General features: G+C 47.5%; 1 long non-coding RNA gene across 1 annotated transcript in view; it reads right to left on the bottom strand.

Annotated features, from left to right (window-relative positions):
- Positions 1 to 2,241: 2,241 nt before the first annotated feature.
- The window catches only part of LOC120974892 (uncharacterized), a 34,407-nt gene continuing 10,310 nt past the window's right edge, over positions 2,242 to 26,338 (bottom strand). The window contains exons 2-3 of the long non-coding RNA XR_005770331.3: positions 4,582 to 4,689; positions 2,242 to 2,655 (exon numbers count right to left, since the gene is read on the bottom strand). This is a non-coding gene — a long non-coding RNA (uncharacterized lncRNA). The remainder of the gene's footprint in view (positions 2,656 to 4,581; positions 4,690 to 26,338) is intronic.

The raw sequence follows: 26,338 nt of genomic DNA, 5'->3' as shown, positions 1-26,338 counted from the left end.
TAATTAAGTGACCAAATTAATAGAAGTTCATCATCACATTAAAACCAAAGTACATACATAGTTCTCATCTAACAACATATAGCTCTCCAGAGCATCTAATTAATTAAACCATACATTGAAACTATGTAAAACATTTCAATGCGAAAACAAATGCGATCATAATCGCAACCAAGGTAACAATTGATCCAACGGCATAATGATACCAAGCCTCGGTATGAATGGCATATTTTCTAATCTTTCTAATCTTCAAGCGCATTGCATCCATCTTGATCTTGTGATCATCGACGACATCCGCAACATGCAACTCCAATATCATCTTCTCCTCCTCAATTTTTTTATTTTTTTCTTTAAGTAATTGTTTTCTTCTTCAACTAAATTTAACCTCTCGACAATAGGGTCGGTTGGAATTTCCGGTTCACATACCTCCTAGATAAATAAAATCTATGTCATGTTGGTCGGCATAATTTTCATAAACAATAAATGAACCAATAGTTATAAAGATAATATATACCACATCCGAATCATAGACAGGACGAGGGCCGACGGGGGCGGATACCCAAACCATCGCACTATATAATAACAAGCAATAAAATAGTAAGAAAATTAGACAAGTATCTATCTAAAGTAAGAATTTTTTTCTTTCAGAAAGAAGATAAGAACAAGAGGCTCACCACGGTGGTGCCGGCGACGAGATCGGCGCGGGCGATCGACGGTGGTGAAGACGGGAATGGGACGTGACGGGCCGCTAAACCTACACAAATCTCGAGGAAAATGGAGCTTTGAGGTCGAGCTTCGAGAGGAGAAAGCTTAACTTGGCTCGGGCATTTCATCGAACACCTCATGTGCATAGGAGGTGAGCTAGAGCACCACAAAGCCCTCCCCTCGCCGGCCAGATAAAAACAGAGCACTGGAGTGCTCTGCTCGCGGGCGAGGGGTATATATAAATGGTGGTGAGTCAGGAGCGAGGCCCATTGGTCCCGGTTCGTCCCACCAACCGGGACCAAAGGGGCCAGACGAACCGGGACCAATGCCCCCACGAGGCCCGGCAGGCCCCTGGCCTCACGAACCGGGACCAGTGCTCCCATTGGTCCCGGTTCTGGACTGAACCGGGACTAATGGGCTGACCTGGCCTGAACCAAAGCCCTCTTTTCTACTAGTGGAAGGGGTGGGAGCATCAGCCATGGGGGAGGGTGTGGGTTGTGGCAGCGGCTGCGGGGAGGTCGCCGGTGGTGGTGGCGGCGGCGGCGGAAGACGAGGGGGAGGGAGAGGAACCGAAGGATGGGGAATGGCGGCTGGGAAATCCCTTTCTCTGTTTTTTCTCTCTTTCTACTGGACGAGACGAACGACGTGGTGACCCAGTGGGGCAGCGAAGGAAACAAATCATCAATCGTTTTTGGCTCGTAGCTAATCTGACGTGTACACGGCGAGGAGGCGCACTTGATGCACACCTTATTGTTTTGGATGGCAAGATCTGTACATAGAATACGATGATCCATGCACGCTCTGCTCTGCTGCATGCAGAGCATAATGGCATGTCTGACGGAGCAGGTGGAGGCGGGCGAGGCTTTGGAGCACAAACTAGAGCCCATTATGCTCCAGCGACGGCGTCCGCGGCACACGGCCGGAAGCGTGGGGAAATGTCAGAGAAGAAGCGAGGCGGAGGGGCGTGCTCAGTGAGCATACTGAGATACTCTGTGACAGAACATGGGTCGATTAGCAAATCTGACTTAATGTGGCCAAGGTTCTATTCATCTTATCAAATCTGACACAATGGTTAGGCAGTTTCATACTTTCATTCATTCTTCTTAATGAAATCAACACAGATGGTTCATTGTTGCTAATGGCAGATGGACACAGAATTTCTATCTATGCCCTGTTTCCATCTGGTAAACTGGGATCACGTCCAACTGTCATACAAACTAGATCGGGTTCGCGCCAAGGCGCGAGGGTGCCGGTCCTAACGTTTTCATCAAACGGGTAATGCTAAGTCAGTATCAAACGGGTAATGCTAAGTTAGTGTTAACCCACGTTTAGCATATGCAATCATACAGGATAACATGCAGTGAAGAATATAATAAGAGCGATATATAGATGTGCAGACACATGTGAACAGATTTCAAAATTACAGCAATATTTTAAAAATATGTTAACACTTCTTAAGTTACACAGAAAAAGGCTATAATAGTCAACAATGCAAGTATCTTCAAACAAGAAACCCATCCGACACTTTTACATCGCCACCAAGTGCTCTATATAGTAGAAATATCAGCCAAAATATACACTACTGATTATCTGAACTGGAGCATCACATTCTGAACAAGAAACAGGAATATATTTGATAGACAACGTACTGAACTTGGTTCACACGACATGACATTCCTTATGATCTGAACCTTGTAAAAAGGAAAGATGTATTTACTATATCATCTGATCATTCTAGCACAGCAAGTACAACCTTAAGATAAAGAGATGATTCACAATGTAGTTGACAGATGCCGTGAGGACGATCAAGAGTACAGAATCAGTCGGGCTACAAAGCAGCAGAGCAAGTCTGTGAATAGATCGTGCAAGCTGCTTTCATATTTACAAAGGGAAGAATCTTGGCACAAAGACTTTGTGACCCTGCCGAAGAACGGACAAATGGATGGGCTTCATCTGTGGATAAAAGAAAACATATTCAAATAAACATTAGGAAAACAGGCTACAAGACACTATCTAATGACAGAGGATAACAATGCATAATGGAAATCTAACGATAATAGAGAATAACAATAGAACCTGAAGTATCCTAAAGTAATTTCTTAAAACATGAAGAGAAAGAATCTACCACATCACATATACGTGCAGAAGAATGGCAATAAAATTTAGTAGCCAAAGAGAAAAGAAAAAAAATTATGTATCCGAGGATATACTGTTAAAGACAATACAACGCAGGCTACTACTAATTATTATAGGGCCATGTCGAGAAACTTAAAAGGGGATAGTTGAGGCATAAACCTTGGGGAAAAATGTTCTGAGTCTCCATACACTTCCCATCTTTATCTTTCATAAGTAATTTTAGGGATTTTTTTGATATGACCCGCGACACAACAACATACAACTGTCCATGGATAGAACATGATATTTCAGATATAATTTTCAAGAAAGGACAATGTCTAACCCTGGTTCATATTTATTGTCATAAAATAACATAGTCGGACAGGAAATTGTCGTCTTTTCAGAGTGAAAGGCCATTTGGTTTTCTAGAGCATCAATTATATCTGGTACACAAATAACCTCTCCTATAGGAGAACCATCATAATAATAGCTTGAATGTACGATCGGCAAGCTCACTGATGATAAGAATACTTTATGTTCAAGAAAATTGATTGTAGAAATAGCATTCAGAACTCAGGTGGATGTAACACAGTGCTTTCTTTTAACATCATCGTCGGAATTAGCCATTGAATCAAAGCTCAAACACTCTAAATATTGACTTTGACAGCCACATAAATGGTTGGAGTTAAGATAGCTAATTTGTAGCACGATTTTCACACCAATAGTAGACAACTAATTTTCAGAGGAGGTGACATTACCGTGTGAAGCTCTGGCACTACTCTCACTCAAGCGATAGTAGCATAGGGCCCTGAGCAAAAGGAAAAAGAAACACAAAGATTTAGCAACAGGAGAATGAAGAAAGTAAACCGTACTATATATAGCTAGGTACGACAATGTCCAAAATCAAATTAAAATCTAACAATCAGATCCACTTGTTCATTTTTGGGCCCAACGGATCAGAGAGCATAGAGTACAGTCAACTCTTTGTTTTGTACTGGAGTCTACGTGGTACATCACCAGTGTACTACAATAGTTGGTACTCATTATCTATGCCCATAAGAATTCCCCCCCCCCCCCCCCCCCCCCCCCCCCAAAAGAAAGGATCTTCACATGCAGCAAGCAGCGGACAAACTATATATCCTCATAAGAAGCTTCACTTCCACTTGCAATATATTAAATAAATAGTTTGACAACATATACAGAGAACTTTCCTGGTACGTGACAATTTTTTCAAAGCGGAATATCCAGACTGAAACAATTTCATCATCCATCTATGCACCATCTATCTATTCGAGGCAGGTTTTAGCTAAGAATGGAACAAAAAAGTTGCAGTGAAATTTTGAGCACCACAAACAAAATCACCCAAATTTCCTGACCCAAACAACTATATCATTTATAGGCCATGTATTTTCCAGGCAGATTTTACGACACTTCCAATCTGGATAATAAGTGTGAAGTGAGCTTGACATAATCTGTCTATCTGATGCTCTAACACAAAATGAATGCTGAAGGATACTAATCCAATGGTCCAATCCATCACAAACTATTGCACAAACTATTGCTAAAAAGATTCAGATTCAATGATCAAACTCAAAATGGTACTAAAGCATGGATGTGTTAGGCATCACAATATTTAGACAAAAGCAAAAAGATGAAACTGCCTGCTTAATACTGATTAGGAAGCAACAATAGTGCATTAATTATGTCATCTTAATACCTTTACGCATGTCACAATCTCATACGAAAAAATTAGTTAACATTTACCATATCCAGGCTGGAGGAGGATGGAATTAGAACCTAGATTGCAGGAACTTCATATGACGAAACAAAAAAGTTTCTGAGGAATATCAGCTCCATACAGTATCTCTAGCGCTGAAATAAGAATACATGGAAGATTAAGACAGATTTAACTCATCACTCAAAGAACATGTAGTAAGGCATGAGTGATGATATAATATAGAAAAAGTAATAAACAGTGTAACAAAGCGAATTCGTGTGCAAGCGGCTTGGAGAGAGAGATAGAGAGCCGAGACGGGGCGAAGCGGAGGCTAGGTTTTCCATCGCCTAGAAACATGCATTATAGTCAATATAGTTATGAACTGCAGTACCAAAATAGCAGTAGTGAATATCATGCATAGATGTGCAGGCAAGTACCATAGGCCAGCAAAAGGGAAACATATTATCCAAAAGAAGGAAGCTTTTATATATTCATATATTCTTCAACATACCCGCCATGAAATTAAGATGTTTCTTGATTAATGAAAGAAACACACAATGGATAAACAGGGGATGGGCATGCATCCGTTGGAAAAAGGCAAAGATATATTGCAATACCATCGATTCATCTTTAGAAAAGATTATGAGTTTAGAGTTCACAAAGTGTCTTTCAGTATAAATTCCATGAAAGACTACAGTCATACTCATTGCATCGGTTATCTGAAGAAACATTAAATATTTGGTGTGAAAACATTTACTTTTTGGAAGGAGATGTTTCCAATACAACAACTGCTACAGAGAAATTTTGTGGCAGGAAGGCAAATTGAAATACACACACAAGAGAAATCGGACACGCTAATTCAACCAATGAAATACATACCCCCTCTGCACACATATGGACTTGCAGTATATACAGACCTAAAGTACACTCCATCTGCAGTGTACATGTTCTTGGAATACACACACGACCTAGAAATATACATGGACTTGAAATACACACACCAGCCTGCATTATTTATGGACCCAAAATACACACATCAGCCTGCAGTTTTGGACATGGCTCATTTTGCTACAAATATTTGGAGTCCTATCCGAACTTATGCCCAACTGTTCCGCTAAGGCACTGCCAAATACTATTCTCACCAGTCTGGATATTCTCACCAGTTCGGCTAACAAATGTCATTGACATACACGAGTGTAGAAACAACGAGTGTAGAATTTTGTCATTGACATTAGCAGTTAAAAGAAAAGGATCAAATCCAGATACAAAATACCATAATTTCCGAACAAAGAGTTCAGCAAATCGGCACAAACCAAGCAGATCTGCTTGCAAAAGTTCCGCTCCTTGTCATGCACCAAATACTAACATGATCCCCGCTTGAATATAAATTTAGTTCTAGTACTGTCACTCCTGTTTGTAAATACCATGGATTTACTGACAGTTCTAAGCTTCTAATTATTATTAACAAAGCTACCACCTAATTATCAGTTTGGACAAAGCTGCACCATAAATATATATCAGACAAATACTCCTACTCCTAATTTGTCACAGAACCTATTATTAAAGCTGAGGTGTGTATACCAAAGATAAAAAAAATTGTAACATAAAAGGATCAAGCTCCATTTCACACATCAGACTACAAAAAAAAGACACATCCGTGACATTTTGGGCCGAACAAAATTTTTTCTGTCATACATATGACACTTCTATGAAGATAATTGTTACAAAACCCGGTATCATCATAGATGTGATGGGCTCCTACTTCTATAACAAAAAATCATGACAGAAAATGGGCTTTTCCTCCTGGGTGGGCCGGAGAAGCAGCTGCATGACATTCTTTGGGCTGGGTGGGCCGGAGAAGCAGCTGCATGACATTCTTTGGGCCGTCCATGACGGAAAAAACCATGGTAGAAGCAAGGGCGAGGAAAATTTCAGGGAGTTCCCGGTTACGGTGGGAGGTCGGGGGCCGAGCAATGCGCGTTTCTCTCGTACACGTACGCGCGTGTGTGCGAGGCGTTGGCTCTAACTGAACCCGAGCGAGGCGTTGGGCTCTAACTGAACCCGAGCGATTGCACTGCAGGCTACGCGTTACTGAACCCGAGCGATCGATCGATGGCTTTTAACTGAACCCGATCGAGCGAGTCCTTCGCTACTGCTGCTAACTGAAGCCGATCGATGCTGCCTCTGGGATGAACAGTGAGTGTTGCGGGGGGGGGGGGGGGGGGGGGGTTGGATGAACAGTGAGCGGTGGCGTTGCCTCTGGATGAACAGGACCCCGTGGTGTGGTGGAGGGCTGGATGAACAGTAGACGGTGGAGGGATGCCCGTGGAGGGGTGGTTGAACAGGACCCCGTGGTGTGGAGGGCTGGATGAACAGTAGACGGTGGAGGGGTGCCCGTCGAGGGGTGGTTGAACAGTAGCCGGTGGAGTAGCGCGCGGTGGAGGCTGGATGAACAGGAGCCCGTGGAGGCTGGAGGAGGTCGACGGTAGCCCGTGGAGGCTGGAGGAGGTCGACGGTGGAGATGAACAGTATCCCGTGGAGTCCCGTTTTGCGGTACGCCACAGCCCTCCCGATGAACAGGACCCCGTTTCGACCGTAGGAGGTCCGTTTCGTCCGTTTTATGGTACGCCACACCCCTCCCGATCAACAGGACCCCCGTTTCGACCGTAGGAGGTCCGTTTCGTCCGTTTTGCGGTACGCCACACCCCTCCCGATCAACAGGACCCCCGTTTCGACCGTAGGAGGTCCGTTTCCTTCGTTTTGCGGTACGCCACACCCCTCCCGATCAACAGGACCCCGTTCGGAACGTAGGAGGTCCGTTTCCTCCGTTGTGCGGTACGCCAGGCCTCGTTTCCATCGCCTGTTCCGTCCAAGCCCTCCCGATGAACACGACCACGCATTCCATTCCGACCCAGCCGGTTGGCTCCCACGTGTTCCGTTGCCTCCCGATGAACACGACGCATTCCGTTGCCTCCTCATGAACACGACGCATTCCGTTGCCTCCCCATGAACACGACGATGACGCTGTTTCTCCGTTTCGACCCAGCCATGTACACGAGCCCTGGCCGTACGTATGCGCGAGTAGGCGTTTGAGACCCCGCCCGTATGTACACATACGTGGCCGTATTTTCTTTCTTGCACCCTGGCCGCTGTACGTACGTGTACATGCTATGTGCGCGCCTCTACTACGACACGTACGCGCCTCTACTACGACACGTGCGCGCCTCTACATCCACCAGTATATATGTACGTACACGTTCGCGACCAGAATGACAACGCTACGTACGCTTCGACCAGGTGGGTCCCGACTGTCAGGCACTTCCTTGCCTGCGAAGATGTAGCTGGTGGGTCCCGGCAGTCAGGGGGGCGAATCGTTTTTTTTTTGCCTGGACGCACTTCCTTGCGTGCGAAGATGTAGCTGGTGGGTCCCAGCAGTCAGCGGGAAACGTTTTTTTCGTGAAATACAGTGGCTCGTCCGGTGGGTCCCAGCTGTCAGGTGGAGGAATCATTATTTTCCGCGTAATAAAGAGGCACTTCCTTGCTGCGGCCGTGGACCCAGCTGTCAGCCACTCCATGTACAGTCCACGTTCTATGGAAGTCATTCCTTGACCACGTTGACCACGCCGCGCCGAGAGCACCAGGGCGGTGGATGATGGCGAGGCCTAGGAAGGGGACGACGGGGAGCCGGGGAAGACGCGGCAGTGGAAGCCCGCGCGGAGAGGAGTACGAGGGTTCACTGGTTCGGCTGCGGTGTGAGGCTGTCGTCGCCGCAGGGCCTGGCCAGCGGTGGGAATAGTACGGGGCGGTGAGGCCTCCGCGGCAGCACAGCCGGCCACGGGAGGCAGGAGCATGCGGCACGACCGGCGCTGCTTTGGGCGGCTGGAGCAAGAAGACGAGAGGTTGAAGAAGCACTACGGCCGTTGGATGGACATCGTACGGTCACTGGAGCTAGAATCGTTCATATTGACTAAAGTTGACAAAGGCCCCCGTCCCAGTCAACTTAGTAGGCCCACAAGTCAGCCTCCCACCATGGTGGGTCCCAGCTAGCAGGGGGAGTATTCATTTTTTTTGTGCGTAATAAGAAGGCACTTCCTTGCGTGCGAAGATATAGCTGGTGGGTCCGAGCTGTCAGCGGCGGTAACGTTTTTTTTTGCGAAATACAGATGCCCTTTCGGTGGGTCCCCGATGTCAGGTGGAGGAATCATTATTTTGCGCGTAATAAGGAGGCATTTCCTTGCGTGCGGCCGTGGACCCAGCTGTCGGCCTCTCCACGTACAGTCCACTTCAGATGCATGTCGGTCGTTGACCACGTTGACCAGGCCGCGCTGAGAGCACCAGGGCGGTGGACGACGGCGAGGCCTAGGAAGGGAACGACACGGAGGCAGGGAAGACTCGGCAGTTGTTTCCCACGCGGAGGGGAGTACGACTGTACGAGGGTTTACTGGTTCGTCTGCCGCCGCCGGAGAATAACAGCAGGTGTGGGTGAGTAGAGGGATGGCTAGGCCAGCGATGGGAGTACGGTGGGGGCAGTGAGGCCTGCGCGGCAGCAGAGCCGGCCGTGGGGAGGAGGGAGCAGGCAGTCCCGCCGGCGCTTGTTTGAGCGGCTGGAGCAGGAACATCAGAGATTGAAGAAGCACGACGGCCGTTGGATGACCATCCAACAGTCACTGCTTGTGCGTCAACCTTTTTTTTAGGAAAGCCTCAAATCTGGGAAAACAGCATAGAGCCCATCTGCCATTATTTCTAATAATTTACAGCCCATTTGCTAATTATTAAGGGTTTTTTTGGAGCTCATATTGTTAGCATTACAGCCCATATTGTGGCCACGGTTAAAAAATTATACGAAATTTTGCATATTTCGGTGCGGTCCGAACTGTTTTTAATCCCGAAATTTCGACTCAGATTCAAACTGATTGTAAAAATAAATGTATATCAATATAAAATCCAACAAATTCTCCACGAATAAAAATTAATGTAATTTAAAATCTTGAAATGAAAAAAAAGATATTTGAAACTAATTGCCGGTTTGATGTGTTTTAAAAATGTACAGCCCATTTCTCATTACTGATGGGCCATTTTCTCGGCCAGCCGAATGAAAGCTCTCCTCCTCTCGAAAGATTTGCAGCCCAACAGGCCTGATAAAGCGACTTACTTGGCAAATCACAAAAAAACTGGGCTATGGCCGTGGACCCAGCTGTCAGCCTCTCCACGTACAGTACTCTTCCGATGGAAGTCGTTCCTTGACCACGTTGACCACGTCGCGCGCAGAGCACCACGGCGGTGGATGACGGCGAGGCCTAGGAAGGGGATGACGCGGAGCCGGGGAAGACGCGGCAGTGGAAGCCCACGCGGAGAGGAGTACGAGAGTTCACTGGTTCGGCTGCGGTGTGAGGCTGCCGTCGCCGCAGGGCCTGGCCAGCAGTGGGAATAGTAGGGGGCGGTGAGGCCTCCGCGGCAGCACAGCCAGCCACGGGAGGCAGGAGCATGCGGCACGACCGGCGCTGCTTTGGGCGGCTGGAGCAAGAAAACCAGAGGTTGAAGAAGCACTACGGCCGTTGGATGGACATCGTACGGTCACTGGAGCTAGAATCGTTCATCTTGACTAAAGTTGACAAAGGCCCCCGTCCCAGTCAACTTAGTAGGCCCACAAGTCAGCCTCCCACCATGGTGGGTCCCAGCTAGCAGGGGGAGTATTCATTTTTTTGTGCGTAATAAGGAGGCACTTCCTTGCGTGCGAAGATATAGCTGGTGGGTCCGAGCTGTCAGCGGCGGTAACATTTTTTTCGTGACATACAGAGGCCCTTTCGGTGGGTCCCTGATGTCAGGTGGAGGAATCATTATTTTGCGCGTAATAAGGAGGCATTTCCTTGCGTGCGGTCGTGGACGCAACTGTCGGCCTCTCCACGTACAGTCCACTTTAGATGCATGTCGGTCGTTGACCACGTTGACCAGGCCGCGCCGAGAGCACCAGGGCGGTGGACGACGGTGAGGCCTAGGAAGGGAACGACACGGAGGAAGGGAAGACTCGGCAGTTATTTCCCACGCGGAGGGGAGTACGACTGTACGAGGGTTTACTGGTTCGTCTGCCGTCGCCGGAGAATAACAACAGGTGTGGGTGAGTAGAGGGATGGCTAGGCCAGCGATGGGAGTACGATGGGGCGGTGAGGCCTGTGCGGCAGCAGAGCCGGCCGCGGGGAGGAGGGAGCAGGCAGTCCTGACGGCGCTTGTTTGAGCGGCTGTAGCAGGAAGAGCAGAGATTGAAGAAGCACGACAGCCGTAGTCACTGCTTGTGCGTCAACCTTTTTTTAAGGAAAGCCTCAAATCTGTGAAAAACATCATACATCCCATCTGCCATTATTTCTAATAATTTACAGCCCATTTGCTAATTATTATGTTTTTTTAGCCCATATTCTTTTTGTTAGCATTACAGCCCATATTGTGGCCACGGTTAAAAAATTATATGAAATTTTGAATATTTCGGTGCGGTCCGAACTGTTTTTAATCCTGAAATTTCGACTCACATTCGAACTGATTTTAAAAATAAATGTATATCAATATAAAATCCAACAAATTCTCCACGCATAAAAATTAATGTAATTTAAAATCTCGAAATGAAAAAAAGATATTTGAAACTAATTGCCGGTTTGATATGTTTTAAAAATGTACAGCCCATTTCTTATTACTGATGGGCCATTTTCTCGGCCGGCCTGACAAAGCGACTTATTTGGCAAATCACAAAAAAAATGGATTGTGGCCGTGGACCCAGCTGTCAGCCTCTCCATGTACAGTACTTTTCCGATGGAAGTCGTTCCTTGACCACGTTGACCACGCCGCGTGGAGGGCTCCACGGCGGTGGACGACGGCGAGGCCTAGGAAGGGGACGACGTGGAGCCGGGAAAGACGCGGCAGTGGAAGCCCGCGCGGAGAGGAGTACGAGGGTTCACTGGTTCGGCTGCGGTGTGAGGCTGCCGTCGCCGCAGGGCCTGGCCAGCGGTGGGAATAGTAGGGGGCGGTGAGGCCTCCGCGGCAGCACAGCCAGCCACGGGAGGCAGGAGCATGCGGCACGACCGGCGCTGCTTTGGGCGGCTGGAGCAAGAAACCAGAGGTTGAAGAAGCACTACGGCCGTTGGATGGACATCGTACGGTCACTGGAGCTAGAATCGTTCATATTGACTAAAGTTGACAAAGGCCCCCGTCCCAGTCAACTTAGTAGGCCCACAAGTCAGCCTCCCACCATGGTGGGTCCCAGCTAGCAGGGGGAGTATTCATTTTTTTGTGCGTAATAAGGAGGCACTTCCTTGCGTGCGAAGATATAGCTGGTGGGTCCGAGCTGTCAGCGGCGGTAACGTTTTTTTCATGACATACAGAGGCCCTTTCGGTGGGTCCCTGATGTCAGGTGGAGGAATCATTATTTTGCGCGTAATAAGGAGGCATTTTCTTGCGTGCGGTCGTGGACGCAACTGTCGGCCTCTCCACGTACAGTCCACTTTAGATGCATGTCGGTCGTTGACCACGTTGACCAGGCCGCGCCGAGAGCACCGGGGCGGTGGACGACGGCGAGGCCTAGGAAGGGAACGACACGGAGGCAGGGAAGACTCGGCAGTTATTTCCCACGCGGAGGGGAGTACGACTGTACGAGGGTTTACTGGTTCGTCTGCCATCGCCGGAGAATAACAACAGGTGTGGGTGAGTAGAGGGATGGCTAGGCCAGCGATGGGAGTACGGTGGGGCGGTGAGGCCTGCGCGGCAGCAGAGCCGGCCGCGGGGAGGAGGGAGCAGGCAGTCCCGACGGCGCTTGTTTGAGCGGCTGTAGCAGGAAGAGCAGAGATTGAAGAAGCACGACGGCCGTAGTCACTGCTTGTGCGTCAACCTTTTTTTAAAGGTTGCCTCAAATCTGTGAAAAACATCATACATCCCATCTGCCATTATTTCTAATAATTTACAGCCCATTTGCTAATTATTATGTTTTTTTTGAGCCCATATTCTTTTTGTTAGCATTACAGCCCATATTGTGGCCACGGTTAAAAAATTATACGAAATTTTGAATATTTCGGTGCGGTCCGAACTGTTTTTAATCCCGAAATATCGACTCACATTCGAACTGATTTTAAAAATAAATGTATATCAATATAAAATCCAACAAATTCTCCACGCATAAAAATTAATGTAATTTAAAATCTCGAAATGAAAAAAAGATATTTGAAACTAATTGCCGGTTTGATGTGTTTTAAAAATGTACAGCCCATTTCTTATTACTGATGGGCCATTTTCTCGGCCGGCCTGACAAAGCGACTTACTTGGCAAATCACAAAAAAAAATGGATTGTGGCCGTGGACCCAGCTGTCAGCCTCTCCATGTATAGTACTCTTTCAATGGAAGTCGTTCCTTGACCACGTTGACCACGCCGCGTGGAGGGCTCCGCGGCGGTGGACGACGGCGAGGCCTAGGAAGGGGACGACGCGGAGCCGGGGAAGACGCGGCAGTGGAAGCCCGCGCGGAGAGGAGTACGAGGGTTCACTGGTTCGGCTGCGGTGTGAGGCTGCCGTCGCCGCAGGGCCTGGCCAGCGGTGGGAATAGTAGGGGGCGGTGAGGCCTCCGCGGCAGCACAGCCGGCCACGGGAGGCAGGAGCATGCGGCATGACCGGCGCTGCTTTGGCGGCTGGAGCAAGAAGACCAGAGGTTGAAGAAGCACTACGGCCGTTGGATGGACATCGTACGGTCATTGGAGCTAGAATCGTTCATATTGACTAAAGTTGACAAAGGCCCCCGTCCCAGTCAACTTAGTAGGCCCACAAGTCAGCCTCCCACCATGGTGGGTCCCAGCTAGCAGGGGGAGTATTCATTTTTTTTGTGCGTAATAAGGAGGCACTTCCTTGCGTGCGAAGATATAGCTGGTGGGTCCGAGCTGTCAGCGGCGGTAACATTTTTTTTGCGAAATACAGAGGCCCTTTCGGTGGGTCCCTGATGTCAAGTGGAGGAATCATTATTTTGCGCGTAATAAGGAGGCATTTCCTTGCGTGCGGCCGTGGAGCCAGCTGTCGACCTCTCCACGTACAGTCCACTTCAGATGCATGTCGGTCGTTGACCACGTTGACCAGGCCTCACCGAGAGCACCAGGGCGGTGGATGACGACGAGGCCTAGGAAGGGAACGACACGAAGGTAGGAAAGACTCGGCAGTTGTTTCCCACGCGGAGGGGAGTACGACTGTACGTGGGTTTACTGGTTCGTCTGCCGTCGCCGGAGAATAACAGCAGGTGTGGGTGAGTAGAGGGATGGCTAGGCCAGCGATGGGAGTACGGTGGGGCGGTGAGGCCCGCGCGGCAGCAGAGCCGGCCGCGGGGAGGAGGGAGTAGGCCTAGACGGGGCAGCCCAAAACCACGTCCAACACTTGCCAAAACTTCGTCCCTCGTTTTCTCTGTGTTTCGCACACTTGACATTGTGTGGGCATTTTGACTGTGCATCATATGAAGATGTGCTATGCATGAATGTTGATCAGCATGATGTTAACTGGCTGGTAGTTCCATTTTCGACCATGAATAAAACTTTCAACATGATGTTAACCCTGTTTGAAAAGGTCGTGTTAATATAAATGCTCTGCCTCTGAAAGTTGCAGTTTCTTATCTGAAACTGAACTTGCAGTTTCTTATCTGCAACTGAAACTTGCAGTTTCTTCTCTTAGAATCACATTGTCTGCACTTTTATACTCCTATGAAACTACATTTTTTTAAGTTCTAAAAATAGATCTCTAGAATTCATAAAATACTTCATATGCTCTATACTGCAAATCTGATATTCAAAAGACATTCATATCTGAAAGTACTCTCAAAATACACAACACAAAACACAATTCACAACCTGCAAATACTGACAACCCTAAGCTCCTCCTGACAATTCACAACCTGCCCGACTATTGGGCTGGGGGGGCAGCCCCCTCCTATTCCTCGGCGGCAGACAGCCGCCCCGTGAGACGATGTGAACGGCGAGGGAGACGATGGCGGGGAAGCGTCGTCGGGCCAACTGCTTTTCTCCTCTTGCAGTTGGGTTCGGTCGACGAAGACTCCACCGGATCGCTCTGGCAGGACACCCTCACAAACGGCACCCTGTAGATGCTTGATCCTTCAATCTCTGGTGGATGCTCCATCTGGGATCGATACTCCCACCACCGCTCCCTCATGATCGGATTCGGTGAATCTGTTTGCTCCATGGCCCAGAGGAGCAGCTCTATGTACTCCGGCACGACTCCCTCCGGGAGTATCGCCGCCTATCTGCTCTGTTGCAGATATTTGGCCATGGATGTCGCCGTCGCCGCTAGTTGGTCCTTGTTGTCAAACCAAGACAGTATCTCCAACATCCTAGCTAGCTTCACAGGTTCGTCGTCTGCGATCCTCACGTATCGGTTGTACTCCTCCATCGATCTACTTCTCCACAGCACCTTCACTCGCCGGCTGTTGTTTTTGAATGGAAGAGGAGAGGAGCAGCGCTGGTTTTGGATTAGAACTGGAGAGGAGCGACGCTGGTTTTGGACTAGAACAGGAGAGGAGGGGCGGTGGTTTTGAAATGGAAGAGGAGAGGAGCGGCGCTGCATTTAGATTGGAACAGGAGAGGAGCGGCGGTGGTTTAAGAGGAGAAGAGCGGAAGAGCGGCGCTGGTCTTGGAAGTATTTTTTTGTTGTTTTGCATATTTTGGGTCAAAGTTTGACCACGTACTGTATTTGACAAGCAAAATGTGAATGCATGTCACCAAAAATTGTATCGTTTGGTTCGTATCTGAATGTAATTTCAAATTATATTATTTTTGCAACGTATAACATATATTTTATGTGCGAAAATCATGGTCAATTATGACCCAGATAAAAGGGAGACTAGTTAATGTGGGGTCGCTTTCTTAATTGAAGGGTAAATTGATTTTGATTTTGATCCAGTCACAGCGCGCCGGCCCTCTCGTCCAATCCTAAATCGCCGCTGCACGCTCCTCTCCCTCTTCTCCATTGCAAAACCACCTCCTCTCCTCTCCATCATCTCCATTCAAAAACCACCGTCTCGCCTCTCCCTCTTCTGATCTTCTCCATTGCAAAACCACCTCCTCTCCTCTCCATCATCTCCATTCCAAAACCACCGTCTAGCCTCTCCCTCTTCTCTATTGCAAGACCACCGTCTCTCCTCCCATCTTCCAAAGCTAGCACCGGACCACTCAGAAGGACATCTATGGAGAGGATGCAGCAGCGAATCAGGCAGATCGCCGGCGGCGACCAGGCAAAGTTAGCCAGGTTGAAGGAGATCCTTAGTTGGTTTGACAATGAGTGGGAGATTTCGAGGACGGTGCGGGCCATGTGGCAATGTATGCGAAAGAGCGAGACGGCGGCGATGAGGGCGGCGATGTACATGTACTCCTCGGCGGCAGTCACGCCGCAGTCCTCCGAGTTCATCGAGTATCTCCTCTGGGCGATGGAGCAGACAGATTCGCCCGAGGCGACAGTCAGGCGGAGGTGGTGGGCGTACAGGTCGAAGGTTGAGCACCCAGAGGATAACGAATCGATCGAGTATGGTGTGCCGTTCGTGATGGTGCAGAGCCAGCCGAAGCCACAGGAGTATTCGTTCTCCCACCGCAAGAGGAGGCCGGATGGCGCAACGTCGCTTCCCCGCCGTTCTCCACGGTTCCCTCGACGCTCGCCTCGTTTCAACGGCGGCGGTAGGGTTTAAGGTAAGCTTCGCACCAACCTAATCTTCCACCCGCTCATGCTTACAATCAGTGTGCTAGCTAATGAAAATCATGCTTACAATCAGTCTCCGAGACTACGCCAATCACCCTAAAATAGCTCTGGACCTTTGGGTCAAAGTTGTGACACAGTGTACAAATAAAGAAAAATAGATTGGTGCTTCTTTCAGAAAAGAGTACTCCCTAGAAAACTGCCAATATAAGCTACTAGTATTTGGTTAGATGATTTGCCGTCGAGAAAGATCCGTCCACAGAGAGCGCCACACATCCCACTGGTGGTGGTGGATGCAAATGCATGCATGCAGCATGGTTGGTGTCGGTAATTTTTACTTGGCACACCTCGCACTCTGCATATATGCCGGTTCCATACGTACATTTGTGCAGTTCCACCAAAATGCAGCTGAATAACCCTGTTTGCACAGATAATGAAAAAGCGTGATTACATTATAGTGGCACTAGTTGATGAAACACACAAAATAAATAGAAGAAAATATTGCGATAGTATCATAGTATGCCATGCTGCGAGGGAGAGATGGGCCCTGCGACGCCTCATACGGTACGCCTCATACTGGACATCGTCCCAAGTCTCCCAGATACACCTTCTGCCAGTGATGAACATCAGTGTACAGCGGTAGTACAAGGAGGCGTCTTGAGACATTCAAATCTCTATTTTTGTACATATCAACTAAAATTAAGCACCCCAGTTTGCAGAAACGCTTAAACATTAACAATGGGACTAGTTGATGAAACATACATTAACAAAGAGAAGCACTTTCTTTATCTACATTGGAAATGAAATGATAGAGAAGACACTCGCTCTATTTTAACTGTATTATTACTTCATTTTATCAGTGACACTAGGGTCGAGCAGGTGGCAAACGAGGTGTACCGTGCGTCGCAAGGATGGAGGCTGGGGGTGCTTAGATTGGGATGCTGAAGCTGGCTCTTTCAGTCACCAACATGGATGATTCAATTCATGGGACCTTTTGGTGCAGTTCACCTAAAATGAAGCAATGTCCCGTGAGCTAGCAGCTTCTTCTTCAATTTTTTTAAGAAAAGGGCTCCAGCCCCGGTTCCATTTCCATCAGTAAATGAAACCCACAGAGCTTCTTCTTCATTAGTTGCAATAAAATTGAGCAACATCAAGGTTGGTTGTGGAGCTCCTGGAATGCTCAACTATAATTTGGATATCATTTGTGCAGTTCAACTGAGCGTGAAATGTATATCTCTGTTTGCAAAAAAAGGTGGAAAGGAGGGTGACTAACAAGTGATGAAACATGCATCAAATGAAAAGAAGCATGTTCCTTATCTGAATGGCAATCCTACAAGGACAGTAGCAATTTCTAAAGCACTGGCATTGCTAGATATTAGTGTGGGCATTAGGATTAACTATGACAACCGTTAAATACAACATTACTTTGGGCACGGGAGAGTAGGCGGACCAGGACAGTTGCATTTCTAACGAAAAGAACCAACTTATCTTAATGGGAAATTTTAGCAGGACATGTAAAGAAGTGCCATTGATCCATATTACTAGAGGCATTACATTGAAAACAACATTGGTTTAACGTGTCCTTACTTTTAACAGTGTGACTACTACATTTTACCAGTGGCATTACATAGGAGTGGCTCGGGGCAACAAACATCAGAACAGGATATCTGGGTTGGTCCCATTTTTGTTCGGTATAGCCACCTTATACTGTGTGAGGCTAGCAAATCTAGTGCTGGACTTACTCTGTTGACTTGTCCCCCAGTCCCCACTTTCTTTCCTTTTCAACCAATAGATCGGGTTTATATTGAGTTTGTACTGCGTTTCCCTTTATTTCCCTATTAGACCTAGAGACCAGTTGGATAGCCAGTCTCTGCTACTTTTCGCCCCCATTATTTCCTCTTTCGACCAAGTCCTAGATTCAGGTAACAAATCCTCCCCCACCCCACCCCCTTTCTTCCTTGTTTGAACCAAGTAGTACTAGATTCGAGTGCATGAACTAGTTTTACCTCTTAAACGTAAAAAAATTAGGTGGTTTTTGAACAGCCGATCGATCCTATCTACGAGGGGGCCTGAGAAATAGTAAAAGATACAAATGCAGCAACGTCAGGAGCTCGGGAAGTAGAGCAAGGCCGGTTTCGAAGGAAGTTATACCTGATGGTCACCGGGATGTCGCTAGGTGGGCGGCGGGAGGCCGGATCTGCCCACACTACGGTAGTGAGGAAGAAGGGGTCGGAGGCCCTCCCTCGCCAGCGGTGCTTGGGAGAGAACGGCAAGGCAGGCTGATCGGGACGCGCCCAGCAGTGGGTAAGAGCCGTCGCCGAGGACGACCGCGTGAACGTTGCACCTTCTCACCTTCCCCGGCGGAGAGGATCCGGCTGGATCTGTGACCAGCGGTGAGCAGAGAGAGAGAGTGTGGCCACCACTGTCGTGTTTAGATCTGGAGAGGCCGAGACAGTGTGAAGAGAGCAACACTAGCAAGCAAGCGCGGAGGCTCCTGCCTATATAGTGGAGTAGTACTAGTTTTCTTTTGTCTACCGGAGCCGGCTTGACCTCGTCAATGACTGTCGAGAAGTCTTCATGCACGTGGCCCGGAGGCGCAGTTGTCGTCATTTTGATTTGAAGCGCCGGATTATAACATATAACACGAAAAAATGCCACATGACAAGAAATCATAACCTCACTGCCCAAAGGAGACAACATGAATCCCGATGGACAAACTAGATGAGGAACAAAGCTCAAATTAAAGATAAAGTCGTAGAAAAGGGGTCCGTCGATAGATGTCCTAATTAACATAGCCGGCTTGACCTAGATGGCAGCCGAGTAGTCACTGTTCGTGCATGTTCCCTCAATGACTAGCCCAACTCAGTTGTCGCTGTTTAACCCTCGCAGTGATCCGAAGCACATGACACCTAATTTTGCGAGATGACAAGAAACCTTTTTTTAGATTTTTCACCACAACTACAGCCATGTACAACACAGCCTGCACGATATGTAGACGATAGCCAATCCAGGCGTGTCTGCTGGAGTCTAGTCACATGCATGGACGAACTGATCTTCCGTGTCTTGCAGGGATCGTCCAGGCACCAACGTAGTACAACACTTCTCTAGTACTATCGCTCGTCTCCCTCTTCTATTAAGTCACCCGACTTGCGGGGCTGGGGAGTGTGCCTATGGTCGGTTCTCAATTGCCGTCCCACATGTGTGTGCAAACGCAATATGACGCGCATTCCATTCGGAGAGCAGCGTGCCAGACCGACCGACCGTCTGGGGTGCGACGCGAACGCGACGGGCGTGGTGTATACTCCGTACATGTGTACCGCCGTCTTCTAGACGCTTTGCTCCATGGCGCGGGCGCAATCCATGGATACAAAATTAGTATACTGTATACTATTTAAAAGTCGAGGGCGGGGCTTTTCCTGCGCGGTAGGCGGGGCAGTTCCGCCTAGTCGGTTCGACAGAGACGCGAGAAGACGAGGGAGTAGGCTGCTGCAAACGTAGGGTTGTGTGATTTGACAGCGAGTTACTGCTAGACAGGTGGGGCCCCGTGATTTGACTTGCCATTATCATTTTAACTGCGGCACTACGACCGGCGTGAGTCTCCCGATTCCTGACCACCTCCATACAGGTGCCTCTCCCAATGCTCCACCATGTAGTAGAGGCTGGCTCTTGCGTGAGAGCCCACTTCTCCACTTTTTCCTTGCCTCTGTTTCCTCCACATATGCAAAAATGCCATGTAAAGCGCACTATTGTACTTACTTTTACTTGCTCCTACAGGTGCTTAAGCTTGCCACATAGGCATAAAGTCTGATGTGGCAAGTTAATCAAGAAGAGAGAGACTAGTTTGGTGACCCAAGGAAGAAACGGTGCTAAGCGCGTGTACCTAGGTGAAAAGACAATTTTGAGTCTATAGCTAATTAAATGAAGCAAACTTAGCAACACCATTTCATTGGAAGAGGTCACTCCTTGGCAAATGCAATAAATACTAGTACTCCCTGTGTCCCATAATATAAGAACGTTTTTGGCACTACACTAGTGTCAAAAACGTTCTTATATTATGGGACGGAGGGAGTACGAAGAAAGAGATAGAGAGGAGTAAAAAAATTACACTTATAGCCAACCTTGTTGTAGTATGAGTGACTAAGTGATGACTATGTATGACATGCCAACATCAGTTAGCCTAACGCACCATGTTAAATCTCCAAGGGCGCGACCGCGCGAGTGACGCGACGGTCGTGGTAGGCGCGACCATGATACGGGCTGCTGGCAGCCCTTGGATCTGAGATCAAACGGTCGCATGCTAAGTTGCTGAAAATTTGCAGAATAACCCTCCAGGATAGGATATTCACCCATAGGTCTAGAATCACGCCATGCAACCGTTCGATCTCAGATCCAAGGGCTCTCGGAAGCCCGTATCATGGGAGAATGGAAAGCCACTACCCTGCCGTTCGCACGCTGGCAGTTCGCTCCTACTCGTCCCCACACGTCCTTCAATACTACGGCAGTTCGCTCCTAGTCATCCCGTCCATTCACATTACGGCAGTTCCACTAATCCTAACCCTCCTCCCAAATCCATGGCGTCCCAAATCTCCACGATCGGTGGTGAGTACAAGGTTAGAACCATCACCGGCGATGAGTTCGACGTCATCTACACCCGTTCTTCCGCGACGGTGAAAGGATGCCTTTCTCGCTTCAGACGCATGTTCGAAGACTCAGATGATGAGTGGGTCGCTGGGCTAGATGTTGAGTACACCACAATCCTGGGACGAGAGAAGGATCTAAAGGACGAAGAGAGGAAGAAGCCCACCGTGATCCAGGTTTGCGTGCATGACTTATGCTTGGTCTACCACATATGCCATGCCGACGTTGAGTGCCAGGATTATAAGGACTTCCTCGAGAGCAACCTAGTCAAATTCGTTACTATAGACTTTGGTAACGACAAAGAAGTCCTGCGTCGGATAGGCCTCGTTGTAGGCAACATCTTCGACCTCCAGAAGAATCGGTTGGTGTCCTCTCGTCAGCCTTCAATGCTGACCCTGGCAGGAGCCATGGTTCATCCTTCGTACGGTAAACTGGAGAAACCTCCATAGACGTTTCATCGTCATGCACGGCAGCGGAATGTACTAGATATAGACCACATCCACTACGCTGCAATGGATGGCTACCTTTGCTTCAATATCTACAAGGGTTGGATGAAGAGCAACAGCCAAGTGTGCGGTTCAAGCAAAGAAGTATCGGCCAAGAGGAAGAGGGACAAGGACGAAGTCAAGGACGTGGACGAGGACTCCGAGTAAGGTGGCAGTGTCGTTGCTCATGGTGGTTCTAATGTAGTGTCTACCGGAATAGTTTCTAAGTTTAATTTCAGGTGTGCTTAATTTAATTTGAGGGGTGTGTTGTGCTGAGCCCCCAGCAGAACTATGTTATGTTTCTTCTCGTTACTTTAACTCTTCAGTACGTACATACTAGTATTTCTTACATTTCATCTTTTAGTTGGTATGGTACTACCACTCGTTTCTTCACATTATATACGTACAATATATATGGCCAACATCATATAGCGAGCAGTTTAGTTGTCAAAGAATTTCAGGGTGCTTAGTTTTGTCAAAGAATTCCAGGATGCTTAGAGGGTGCTTGGATCCAAGGGACTTATTTTAGTCTGACTAAAAATAGTCTCTTTAAGAGGCTAAAGTTCCAAGCACCCCTGACTAAAGAGGGGCTAAAACTAGTCTTGAGACTAAAAAATTTTAGTCAGGGGTACCCCTACTAAAATGTGGATTAGTCCTCTCTCTACTCATTTAAATCCTCTCCTTTAACACAGGCGAGTTCTGGATTGGAGGGTTTGGAGGATAATAAATGCTCATTAACTTGATTTTAGCCATTTTAGTATTTGGATCCAAGCATGGGTGAGGCTAGCATGTTTTAGTCCCACTACTTTTAGTCATGGGACTAAAACGTATCCAAGCACCCTCTTAGTTTTATTTGAGGGGTGGGTTGTGCTGCACACCACTATTGTGACTAGCCTTTTTAATAGTACTATATGCATAATTTGGCAACGAGCGCTCTCTATATGTACCACCTTTTTTCTAATTTCAAGTTTTTCTCCATGGCGCAATCCATCGATAATACTGTTGTACAAAAGTATACATTTTTTAAAGGCTAGAGGGCGGGGTAGTCTAGCTTGGTCGGTTTCACGAGAGGAGTGGGCCTTTGTGATTGACGGCTCATTACTGCTGGAAGGCGGGGCCTTGTGATTTGACTGCTCATATAAATGCGCCGACGACCTGATCGAGGAGGAGCAAAGAACCGTGCGGTATACTCAAGTTTTCCACTGGAGTAGTACTGCGACGGAGGAGCACGAAACACGGCAGCCCTGTGCCATATGGCGATAAAAAATGATCTAATTTGCTAGTCATCTCATTGTTAGCATTGTTCTATTCATTCCCTCAAAAAAACATTGTTCTATTCATGCCTCGCAGAGAACGTGACACGTGCGGCGAAACACCCGAAGCGAAAGATGAAACACAGGAGCAAAAGAAGAAGGAAGATTATCACCCGAAATGATCTAATTCGCCGTGGAGTAGTAACTGCTTCTTCATCACCTCCACGGCCTCCATCTCGTTGCGCGTCTCCTCCGCCATCTTCTTCATTCTGTCCATGACGCGGGATTTCTCGACGCGAGCCTTCATCATCTGTTCCACGGCCGCATTACGTACCTTGACAGCAGCCGGGTGCTCGATGCGGAGCTTCGCCAACTCCTCCTTCTGTTCCATGACGAGGGCCTGCAACATCTTCATCGAGGAACTACTATTCTCATGTAGCTTCTTCCAGCCGGCGTTCTTCTCCTTCAACAGGTCGATCTTGTGGCAGAGCTTCGCCTTGTCCTCCTGAAGTCGCAGGATTTCGCCGGTCGCCTTCTTCTCCGAGGCAATGCTCTTCTTCAGCAGCATCACCAAGCCGGCGGTCAACTCCCCCTGTTGATTGAGCTCAGCGGGCATGTCGTCGAGGCTCTCCTTCAGCAACTCCATCAAGCCTTGGATGAACTCCTTCTGCTTATTGAGCTGATCGGGCATGCCGTCGAGGGATAACGACTCCAGCTCCGCCGGCTCGGCATGTTCGCCTCCGCGGCTAGGGCGCTCCTGGGAGCTATCGCCTGCCCGTGAGAGATCTTTCGAGGTCTCTACGTGGCAGCGAGCCCTCTTTTTTTCCGCGGCCTTGGTTGCCGCTCCCTTGTTACGAGTATTTCTCGACCTAGAGCTCTGCTCACCGGCCATGGCAACGACGGACGAAGAAGAAGCACTTATGAGGAGGAAAGGTAGAGTAATTTTCGGTTAGGTAGTTCCCCTTTTTATAACCTAAGTACTAGCACTAGTACTAATACCTGCATAGTGGGAACACGTTCAGGTTTGGTACGCACTAGTAGGTGTGAGCAGGCTTTCGAATGTGATGGGAACAAGGTAAAGATTAATTGATGGTTTTGGTTTCGAGGCCCGAAACGGCTCCCTATGAGTTTAGCGGAACATAAATTTCAAGTACTACACTGCTCAAATGCGTAAATATTATGTTACTGTCAAAAATTGGCACAAAAATACGAAGGAGACCAATGGAAGTACTACTAGCAACCCACGATTTAACTACTCGCATGCGCGCAGTGGAGTAATAATGTCTTTCTTCCGCCCTCACGTCCACTCAATTTGCATGCGCTGTATTAATTGACCATCAATGAAGTGAACGACTTTACACGCGTCAAATTATCACATGGGGTGGATCTTGGTACAAAATTGCGTCCGCCCGTGTACCCGCGTGTGCGTGCGAGGGAATGAGTGCGTGCGTGGCGTGCGTGCACATCTTCGCTTCGTGCATATACCGCCAGTATGGCTCAGGGAGGACGAGTACATTCTTCTGGAACCAGCAGCACGTCACTGTGATCAATCCACGCAAGGAGGTCGCGACAACGCCTCCACATGTCCCACATGGCTTCATGAACTGTAAGAGAGACACTGTGTAGCGTGCCATTGGTATTCTAATTTACGTGTTTTGCACATACTCGAAGTACTAGTAAGGTACACGTGCATTGCACGCATCAGATTTTGCAACCAAATTATGAATAAATACCACACTATAGCATGTAAGCTCTGAGTCATATATGCCTGATGTAGCCCTTCGTTTAATTCTTATAGTTCATCTCATTCAAAATCAATTAGTTTTTATAAAAAAGCTAAGAACGCGGGAATAGAAAAAACATGGGATTATAGTGGAATGTCGTCTTGAATCCTACAGGATTGTACGAGTGTTTGATTGTGCATAGAAAAAACGCAGAATTCTTTCAAAGAGGTTTGAGTGGATGGGATGTTTCCTATGAAATCTAGTGCAAATGAATCATATGGAAAAATTCCTATGGTTTACAATCCTACGAATCAAACAACCAAGATAGGAAAAATTCCTAATGATTAGAATCCTCCAAAATTCCTTTGAGAATCCTTTGAATCAAAGAAGCCCTTAATCTATTTTATGATTCATGGAATTGTGCGTTGTAAAGCATAAAGTAAAAACAAATAATGGCAATTCAACTAGAAAAAAAGTTTGGGCAGTTATGATACGGAAGATTCTAGAACAAAAGAGAACCACTGTTGTTTTGAGGTTTGTGCATTATGCTTAAGTTCAACCATGGAGTCTGCTAGATTGTACATGTGGCAAAATCCGGTGGGGGGCTAGAAGATGGTGCGAGGGGCTGAGTGGAGGGAGACTATGAAGGAATGCACAAGTGCGAGATCGATATTTAGAGAGAGGGGGCGAACACGTGCGTTGTTGCGCGCAGTGGCGGAGCCATGAAAAATAAAGGAGCTAGGGGGCCAAGCATTGCTAATCCTTTACGAGGAGGGTCAATTCATGAACTTAAACCATTTTTAGCAGCACTTGTCTAATGATCACATTCATATTAGCCTCGATATATAGTGATGTTAGGGGGGGAGGGGGGCAGGGCCCTTACTGCCCCCTGTCTTCGCCATTGTGCACGCGTCTGAGAGATGAAGCGGAAGGCATGGATGATGAGAGGGGGACGTTGGATATATAATTAATGTGGGTGTATTAGCTATATATGTTAATCCTATATAGAGAGGTATAGATTGATCGATGTGGACGTGAGAAAGAGGGTGAGACCTCACTGGATATATCGATTGATCGGTTTGTGTGGAAAACTATGAAAGACCTAGCTATATACACACATACATAGAGGAACATCGATCGTTGCGCATGCACGCGTGAGAGATAAAGAATGCCCGATATGATGGAGAGGGGGATGTGTGTGGGTGTGTGCCTTCATGGGAGACCGACCTGAAGAAAAAGATTGTATGCGTGCGATGGATAATGCCGACTGGTAGTGTGTGTGCATGCATGCACGAGAGAAAGTTAGTGATACAATTATAAAGAGAAGACTACTGTGTGAGTGTAAAAGAATAGGTGAGGTCATAATCAATGTAAAGTTGAATTCAAATATTTGAATAAGAGATCCTGATGTTTGAAACCCATGCATGCATGAATATAACGGAGATCTGCACGGTGTGGTTTGGAAACGAGCATGTTGTAATGTATACACATTGAACAAGGTCAGACTGATTTGAATTTGAGATACCGATGGCAGACATCATTTGGCCACGTCGCATCCGTGCATGGACACACTATTCTAATTGGAGATGATGGGCGGCTTTCGCATCACATATCTATATCTATACCCCTATATATATTATATGTTATATTTTTTTATATTGTGTGCGGGTAACTTTAACTTTGAAAGATTGTCGTTGGATGAGGCGAATCCGATGGTCCAAGATGGCAAATTTGAGCACTACTGGCCGTTGGATATCATCTAGATTCCACCAGATTTCGCCACATGTATAATCTAGAAGACTCCATGGTTGAACTTAAGCATAATGCACAAACATCAAAACACAAGCACTTCTTATTTGTTCTAGAATCTTCCGTATCAGAATTGCCCAAATGTTTTTCTACATGATTTGCCATTATTTGTTTTTACTTTATATCTTACGACGCACAATTCCATGAATCTTAAAATAGATTAGCTTTCTTATATAAACTAGATGAT

Source organism: Aegilops tauschii, chromosome 2 (assembly GCF_002575655.3).
Source record: "Aegilops tauschii subsp. strangulata cultivar AL8/78 chromosome 2, Aet v6.0, whole genome shotgun sequence".
NCBI classification, from domain to species: domain Eukaryota; kingdom Viridiplantae; phylum Streptophyta; class Magnoliopsida; order Poales; family Poaceae; genus Aegilops; species Aegilops tauschii.
This window is presented reverse-complemented; position numbering and strand designations above follow the sequence as displayed.